Source organism: Rhinolophus sinicus, chromosome 3, assembly GCF_057876585.1.
Source record: "Rhinolophus sinicus isolate RSI-liver-muscle chromosome 3, RSI-T2T, whole genome shotgun sequence".
Classification (NCBI taxonomy): domain Eukaryota; kingdom Metazoa; phylum Chordata; class Mammalia; order Chiroptera; family Rhinolophidae; genus Rhinolophus; species Rhinolophus sinicus.
The window spans coordinates 200,618,765-200,628,012 of record NC_142503.1 but is presented as its reverse complement, the minus strand read 5'-3'; positions in this window follow the sequence as shown (position 1 = coordinate 200,628,012).

Here is a 9,248-nt window from a genome sequence, read left to right as displayed (position 1 = left end):
CCCTTGTGCACAACGTCAGCCCAGCTCATCCAGAGCAGACAGGCTGGGAAGCCTTCCCAATGTCGCAGAGACCCTCGCCCCTCTTCTGTACACCCAGCACCGTCCAGACGCTGACTGCCAGCCAGCCGCCAGGATTGTGTCATGCCCTCTTCACGGTCACCCTGAGGCAGTGCCGTGATGCTCATCCCCATTCAACAGATGAGGAGACTGAGGCTCAGGCATCATGTTGCTTGCAGGTCAGTATGCATCACCTCTTGAGACGTCGCTTTGGTCAAAGCAGCTTATAAGCAGTAGCTTCCGGGCTGGTCTCTTGAGACAACCATTCTAGGGCTGGCTGCGTCCAAGAAGCGTCAGGTATGCAAGGAAGGGTGGACCAGGTCCCTCTGCCAGGCCTGCCGCTCACAGGCAGCCTCCCTGCCCAGTTTGTCCCACTTGACACTCAACCAGAGTGGGCTGTGGCCAGGTCTGTCCCCCAGCCCAGCGGGGAGCACCTGAGGCCAGGCCAGGACCCCCAACCCCGGTCCTCGCAGGGTCACACATGGGTGTTAGCAGGGCTCAAGGGACCCCACCCAGGCCTGCGGCCTCCCTGCTGGCCCCTTCTGCCCCAGGGCCCACTGTTGCCATCTGACACACACACACACACAGAGCATTCAGTCCGAGCTCGGCCTGGGCAGGGCCATGAATGGGAGGCAGCGCCCCAAATCTCTGTAAAGCACTGGCTCCTTCCTATGCCTGTTTGTTTGGGGAGAAGCACCTCTGCCCTGCGTGGAGCCCAGTGCGGGGGACACTGTGGGCCTTGTTGCCAGAGCTGTGTTTTCACAGGATGGCAGGCCAGGGAGCAGGGGGGCATGCCCCACCCCTGAGTGAGAACCCTGCCTCCTGGGGTGGTGGGCACACACCTCTACTTTCTTCCAAAGGTTTCCAGTCGTTGTTTACACTTAGCACTCTCACGGCCTGGGAGGGGTGTTGGTGAGGTAAAGCCACTGAGGAACAACCAGCTTCCAGCAAAGCCACTGACTGAAGAGCTTGTCCTGTCTCCAGAGATCTGAGCAGCCTTTCTGTGGGTCAAGTTCTTTAAGATCTGATCCTAAAAGGAAGAGAGACTAGTAAACGAGTCTAATCCTGAAAGCCTGGCCAGAGAGCAGACAGGACCAGAGCCACGGTGAGGCAGACAGAGGGCTGCAGGGGTGCAAAGCAGGATGGGCGCCAAAGGGGCTTGGAGGGTTGTTCCTGGTTCTGCCCAGCCTCCCCTGGGTGGGCTTCCCTGGCAGGGCCAAGAACAGGGCTGGGAGTCCTGCAGCAAGACTCAGGGACGGGTGCTGCCAGGTCCCTGGGGGCTCCTGCCCCAGTCCTCCTTTATTTCCTGGATTCCAGGAAGGCCCCAAACAGGGGTGTGCCGATCCTGCAGCTCTGTCAGCCCTTCCGGTGGCGCCAGGGCAAGCCCCCCACATGGCTGGCTGGGGCCTCTGGGAGTGTCCGGCCATCTGGAGCTGGGGGCTGGCAGGTAGGAAGGCCCCAAAGCCTCACAGGACAGTGGGGAGATGCGGCCAAGGACAGGGTCGTAGAGAGGAGCCACACGGGGAGGCCAGGGCTATTTGGGGACAAACAGACAGTGGCGGTGGCCACCCTGGGCTCTGGCCCTTCTCAGTCTGAGAGCTTCTTATTGACTGTCCTTGTCATGCAGGTCCAGGGGGGTCCAGGTGGGTGGTAGGACTGCCATTTCAGGGATCAGGGGAAGGAGGAGAGAGAGTAGGCGTGGGCTTTGGCACCTATTGGTGACTTCCAGCCAGCGCATGGGGCAGAGCTGACTGGGCACACGGGTTGGAACACACATGGGGTGGGGAGCTCACTTCCACACCCCCATTAGCCTGCTCCCCCCAGGAGTGATGAGAGGCAGGTTTTGCTGCCTGGATTCCCCAAACCCCCTGGCCTGGGTCAGGAGGATGGGGGAGCCAGTTATCCCAGTGACTTCTCACTCGGGGACCCTAGAACAAATGGGCCAAAGTGGACATGAATTTTCCTCCCACCTCTGGTAAATCTGCCCAGAGTAGGCACACTTCTGGGCACTCTGCCAACCCCCAAAGCCACATGTGGGGGAGTCGCACAGAGGGGTATAAGCACCGCGCACGCACCGGCAGAGCCACGCAGAGCCACGCCACATTTAAGGCAAATTCTCTCCAAGCTATTTCACAGCCCCCCAAAGGCAGGTCCCTCAGTTACCTCCCAGGGCGCCCCCCCCCCCCCAGCAAGCCAAGAGGCCAGTCCTACTTAATGGGCCCCTCTTTATTCCAGCTTTATCAGCTAATGGCAGCTAAAAGCGATTTTACACAAAATAATGTGTCAGAGATCATTGATCCTGGGCACAGCTCCCAAATTCCAAGCTGCAACCAAAAGCCAAACGTGCTAGTTAATGATTAAGCCTCTGAAGTCGGCCGCCTGAGGGGCAGAGCGCAGGGAGAGGTTCCAGGCAGTCCCGGCAACAGACTCCGCCCAGCAGGAACCAGTGCCTGCCCAGCGGGGGAGGGGAAGCGTTTCTCCACGGGGAAGCGTTTCTCCACCTAGGGAGAGCTAAATTTTGTCTAATCTGGCACCCGGATGGTGGCAAACTGGCTTCCCATTGTCTGTCATGTAGCAGGTCAAGGTCATGGCGAAAGTTGTACACACCTGAGATCAGGATGAAGGCCCCCCGGGGAGATCAGAGCCTCCCGGTAACAGGCAGGGGTGTGTGGGGTGTGTGGGGGGGTGGGTTGGGGGGGCTGCCACTACTGCCCTCCTCTGCATCAGGGGACATCCTCAGGAAAGGTCTTGCATTGCACAAGGGGGTGTAAGTGAGCACCAATGTAAGACCTATTTGGCGACAGAAAAACCCCTATTTGGCGACAGAAAGCAAATGTGAGCTGTTCTCTCCCAGATGGTCAAGAGTTTTGGATTTACATTCTGCAAGACCTAGGCTCCAATCTTCAGCTGTCACATGATGTCTCTAGGCCTCAGTTTCCTCATCTGTAAAATGGGGATGTGGAAACTGACCTCAAGGTCATCCTGAGGCTTAATGAGATGACACATGGCACAGGGTGAATGTTTGATTAGCAGCCATTGTTTCTTATCGCAGTTATGATCACAATAGGATTCTGTTCCTTTTTGCAAGGTGCTCTGACCACAGCTTCCTACTCTCCATTGGTGTGTCTGCTGGTTGGGGTTGGACAGTGATTAGGTTCAGAGTTTGGGGCTGACTGAGGAAGCATGGGGGAGTGGAAAGGAGGAACCAGTGATCTTGTCTTCTGTGGGGGAGGGGGCCAGGAGTCAGCATAAAGTGTATATTTATGTAACAGCTGTTTGATATATAATTCACATACCATAAAATGTACCTTCTAGAGTGTACAGTTGGTGGTTTTAGTATATTCACAAGGTTGTACAATCATCACCATCTAATTCCATCATTTTCATCATCCCTAAAAGAAACCCTATACCCACCAGCAGTCATTTCCCATTTCTCCCACCTCACAGCCCCTGGCAACCACTAATCTACTTTCTGTCTCTATGGATTTGCCTGTTCTGGACGTTTCATATAAATGGAATCATAAAAAATGTGGGTTTTGTGTATCTGGCTTCTTTCACTGTGCATCATGTGTCCAGTGGGGTAGCATGTGTCAGTATTTCATTTTTTATGGCTAATAATATTTCATTTGTTCATCCATTCATCCACTGGTGGACATTTGGGTGGTTTCCACCTTTAGGCTAGTGTGAATAATGCTGCTAAAAAACATTCCCTAAAAAACATTAAAACTAAAAAAATGTCCCTAAAAAACATTAAAAAAAAAAAATAATAAAATAAAACCTGTATTAAAAATAATACAGGTTTTTGTGTGGAGATGTGTTTCCACCTTCTTAGTTGAATTCCTAGCAGTGGAATTGCTGGGACATGTAGGAGGAAGAATGTTATTTAAAGTCACCCAAAAAGCAGTAGAATAAACAACAGTAATTACATAACTATAAAGGTAGGAGGGTAACGTAATTTATTTAGATCTCCATCTTTCATATTAAGGAGTCCATAGTGTCTGAAATTCGGTGAGTCAGAGACTGGAGATAGACATGTCATTGCAGAGCTGTGGGGGCAACTGCAAGCAGAAGTAAGCAGGGTGAGGTAGAAGGCCGACCCTGGGAGACCCTGGGGGACTCTGGGGCGGGGAGGTGGCTGGGCTCAGTGTGGCTTTGCATCAGTAGCACCTCGTGTCGATTGATTTGTGACCATGAGTATGCTGCTTGCATCAGGAAGACACTGTGTTCATTACACAGGTTTGGGGTCACCGTCCATTTCAGAACTGAAGATGTAAGTTAGGAAAATCGGGTTCCATTTACCATTTTCCAGGGACAGAGCAAGTCAGGTATGTGCACCAGCAGTTGGCTTCGCCTCAGCACGCCATCTGCCTCCCTCCCACTTCTGCCACTAGTCCTTGGTCCAGCCCTGACACAGGGTCGGAAGGGGGTGTCCTTGCCTTCTCCTGGGGGAAATCCCTCCAAACCCCCAAAGGCCTCTCTCCTGTTCCCTGAGCCTTGTCTTCTGCAGGCTGCACTTCACCCACCCCCTCAGCTGTAGTGGGCAGCCTCTAAGGTCCCTTCCGGCCAGGAGGCCTGGGGCACTCGAGTGTGCAAGGACATAAAAGGGATCTCCTAGCCTCTGTTAGGAACGTGCCACCCACCCACTCATCCATCCATCTTCCCTTCCTCCCATCCTTCCTCCCTCTATTCCTCCCTCCCTCCTTTCCTTCCTTCCTTCATTTGCTGATGCCTCCTGGGAGTCAGCCCCTTGGGACCTGCCCTCAGAGAGTGCCCAGTGCAAGGACTAGACTGACCTGTAAGTCAGCAGTGACCACATGAGGTGAGAAGTGCTAGGGCAGAAGCCACCCTCCAGAGCATCAAGGCGGACTTTGTGCTTGGGGAGCCAGCAAGGCAGACACTTGAATAAAGAACCTGGGAGCCAGGGCAGCAGAAAGCTGGAGAAACAGGGCCGGATCTGACCATCTTGGGGCTGGGTCAGAACCCGTACAATGGTGCCCTCAGCAGCAGTGATTCTACAGCCGTCCCCAGCCTCTCTCAGCGGACACTCTGTTTTCAGGGACCCTGGCAGACACCCTCCAACACTAGGACCATACATGAAGTGACAAGCTGGGGCTCTGGAGCCCCAACAACCTGGGTCCCGCCTGCTTCCCCAGCGGGGTTTCAACCTCGGGCAGTGGCTTTACTGAGCCTCCATTGTGCACCTGTATAAGCAGGAAAATGAAAAATAAGAAAAATAAGTGCCATGAAATGTTCTTGGGGGTCATTTGACAAGAGTTTACTCAGCAACCGGAAGTCAGACCCAGCAGTTCCAGGCTCTGGGGGTGGAGCTGTGGGCCAAAGTCCGGCCCCAGGGCCTATGAATTAGAGTGTAGCACACAGTAGGGGCTCACAAAACAATGTCTGTGCTCGTTACTTTCTGGAAGCTCAATACTACACGCCGGGCCTCGCTGGACAGGGCAGTGAGCCCACTCTAGCTTCATCTTTCCGCTGTGGGCAGACCCCAAACCCATCGTGAGGAAAGTGCCTGAGGGTTCTGCCCAGTGGAGACACTGCGCTGACCGCTGACCGGGCTGTGGTTCCAGAAACCTCCCTTCCCCTTAAAAAAGAAATCAGGACCTCTCAGCTGTGGGGTGGGGACACAAAATGAATGGGAGATGGCCCTGCTCCTGTAGGCCCCACCCTGCAGGGAGAAGGAATGGCCCCCTTCTCAGCATCCTGGCCCCTCGGGGGCCAGTCACACCGCTGCCTCTGAGGGAAGAGACACCGCTGAGTCTGAGGGAATAGACACCGCGACGCTGGGTCTTGTAGGAGAAGGTCCTTGTAGGAGAAGGTCCTTGTAGGAGAAGGTCCTTGTGGCCAAATTGGGCCATGTTGCTGGTGGCCATTGTGGAAGTGACCTACAGACGTCCCTCAGCAATGGCACCTCTGCCTGAACTCTAGGCTGCCTGGCCTTGGGGGCTCATACTGCTGCGTCTGGGCGGGGGTGGCTGGGAGTGGTGGAGTACGAGTCTCTGGAGGGAGGAGTTAAACTGCATCCCCTTCAGGGAGGTGAAGTTTTGAGGAGGGACTGGGGGGATGGGCAGGCGAGGAAGGCTGAGCCAGGGTGGTCAGGAGCGGGTAAGAAGGTCTGGGTGGAGGCGGAAGCCTGGAGATGTCTGCTGCAGCCCTCCCAGGGCGGGGGCCTGTGAAAACCGGAAGGTGCCGCAGGGAGAGACAAAGCGCCCCTATTGTCCGCATGGTCATTGTTGCCACGTCCATAGAACTGGATCAGAGGAGCAGGGGCTGACTTGGGCGGGCGGGGAGGGCATCCCCGCAGGACCCTGCCGCGTAGCGGGGCAAAAAGCCCCCACCATGGGAAGGAAGTGTGGGGTGCAGAGAGGGCCCGCCCGGCTACCAAAGCTGGCCCCGCCCCCGCCGTCGAGGCCACACACCCTGCGAGACCCTCCCCCCCCCCCCCCCCGTGCCCGGAAGATCCCAAAGAGCCTCTGCGGTGGATACGCGCCCACCTGCCCCTCCTTGCCCCGGGGCATGTGGTCCCTATCCTGTGTGCTCTCTTCCTGGCACAGGGGCCTTGGCAGGTACAGTGTAGCACTGGATCCCCCTGCCCCACTGTGTGTTCTCTCTGCCTGGGACAGTCACAAACCCTGGCGGAGGAGGGGGAAGGGGAGATTCCTAAAGGCTGGCCCTTGTCTGAGCCTGGTGCCAGGGTGTGACCATCAGGACAATAGGAGAGGTGACAGGAATGAAGAGGGCTCGGGCCTGCCCACCTGGCAGCCCCAGTTAGGCTCCCTCTCCCCAGGAGGAGGCTCTTCCTGGCAGAGTGCTCCATCACCGAAGCCGGCTTTACCTGGGCAGGTAGGCTGCTCAGGGCCCTCCACCTGGATCCCCTTCTTGGAGCAGGAAGCACTGTCCCCAGACCCAGGGCCAGAACATCAGCCACCACCGTCACAGTGTCTACCTGCTGACCTGCACACCCCTGGGGATTATCGTTCCATTGATGGGTGATTCCACCTGAGCGGCCAGTGTCCAGAGACCGGGGCCACCTCTAAACTGGGCAGAGCCCGCAACAGGCTTGGTCTAGCTGGCAGAGGGTGACCAGGGGATGGGCCAGAACAAGGCTGCAGCCCTGAGGGGCCCACACAGCGTCTGGTGGACAGGGGCCAAGGGTTGAGGACAAGGGTATCAGTGGTGGGGGGCCCTTAGGTTGGACGGACTGTGAGTGGCTTCTGCCTCTGAGCTACAGAGCAGGGACTGACCTGGTCAAGCTCCTCGGGCTTCAACTCTGGCTTTGCCCCTGGGGCTGGGCTGGAGCTGGGGTGGGGGCAGGAGAAGAAATGCAGTCATGTGTCTCCAGCAGTCTTGGGGTGGGGAGTTAGGCCACACCTGGGACTCCATCTGTGGGGCATCAGAGGCCCAGTTCTGTGCCCCGTGTACCCTTCTGACCAAGGCCAGATGCTTCCTGCCCAGTTCTCTGAGGCCAAGGCCTGGGGTAGTTGGGAGGTAGAGCCCTGGGAGCTCTGGATGCTAAGAGACGGTTGGAGGAAAAACTGGTCCCAGGATGTGGCCTCAGCAGCAAAAGCTCTTGGGAACATCCCACAGTGGCCCAACGTGGTCACGGGACACAGCATTTCACACCCACTGCACTCACAGGTGCCCTCACACTGCACACCCAAGGCCAGGAAAGTGGCACCGGGCTCAGCAGCTCAGTGAAGCTGGCAGACCCACATCTGGACAAAGCTCTGCACCGCCTCCTGCCTGGGGAACACCCCCTTTCTCCCCTCTTAAGGGCAGTTCAGAGATTGGAGGCAGAGACAAAGGGCCTTGAACGCCATGAACAGGGGTCGGACTTCATCCTGCAGGCCACTGGGAGTCAGAAGGGTTCCAAGGTGGCCTGGTCTGATCTGGGTTTCGTCAGACTGCTGCGGGAAAAGCGTAGCCCAGTGAGTGACACTGCTGTCTGTGGAGAAGGACAGTGGGGGTTGGGCTGAGCAGGGACTGAGGGGCTGCGTCAGTAGGGCTGGGGCTGGGGCAGCCAAGGCCTCTAGCATTCGCCCCAGGATGCTTGGGGATGGCTCATGCCACAGTGGGTCTTTGGGCCCCCACCCTTTCCCTGAGACCCAGCAGGGCAGGTGCTGCTCAGCTTCCTAAAAGCTCTTTTTGGAATGTGCTCTCCCCAGCCCACACCCAAGCCAGCCAGGCTGCTGTGCACACCCAGACGCCGAGCTCCAGTCGGGCAGGTGTGACCGTGTCCCCAGGACACCCTGCACACTGGCCTGTAACTGCAGCTCCTGGAGCCTTCCGGAACCCAGATCCCCACCTGAGATCAAACCGAAGACCTGGTTTAAGGTCCCTCGCTTGGCTTTTAGCCTCCCCGTGCTGCCCCACTTCTCTGTGTGTCCTTGGGCCAGCCCCTGACCTGCCCTGGGCCTCAGCTTTCCCATCTGTAAAATGAGAGGATGGACGATTTCCCGGAGTCTTCCTCACCCTCCTCCCCACCCTGTGCACTTCTGGGTGCCAGGCCCTTGTTGAGAGATGGGGTCACAGAGGGGTGCAGACACAGTGGAGGCACAGACATGTACTGGGAAGGTGGTGCATGCGACAGTGGGGACAGAGAAGAAGGAGAGGTGGAAGTCAGGGGGGTGACATCAGTTAGCCCTTGAAGGCTGAGATGGGGCACAGCTTGGGGTTGCCTCCCTTCCCTCTCCCCCAGCACCAGCACCCAGCACCGGCTCTTGCCCCCAGGCCTGGATGACAAAAGGATAAATTAGCACAGATAAGTTATTAGCAACAGCTACCTGTAACTACCTACTAGTAGGTGTGAAGCCTATTGAATTACAAAGGCCTGACTCACTGCAACTTGGTTTGCTTTTGGGCAGCACACACCTGGGCCTTAAAGTAAATCTCATTATCTGCAACTCACAGATGAGAAGACTGAGGGTCAGAGTGGTGCAAGTCCCTGACTGTCAGTGCGTAGCCATGTAGGGTGGCCTTGAGCCAAAGTGGGGTGGGAGGGTAGCCCTGTGGACTCAGTGTGGGTAGGGTACTGAGGACACCTCCCTGCAGCCCTGGGCAGCCCATCCAAGAGAGCCCTGGAGTGAAGCGTACCCAGGGTGACCTCTCAGGAGAGAGGAGCCAGGGCCCAGCTCACACTCTTCCCTTTGGCCTGCCCAGAATTTTAGAGCAGGAAGTGG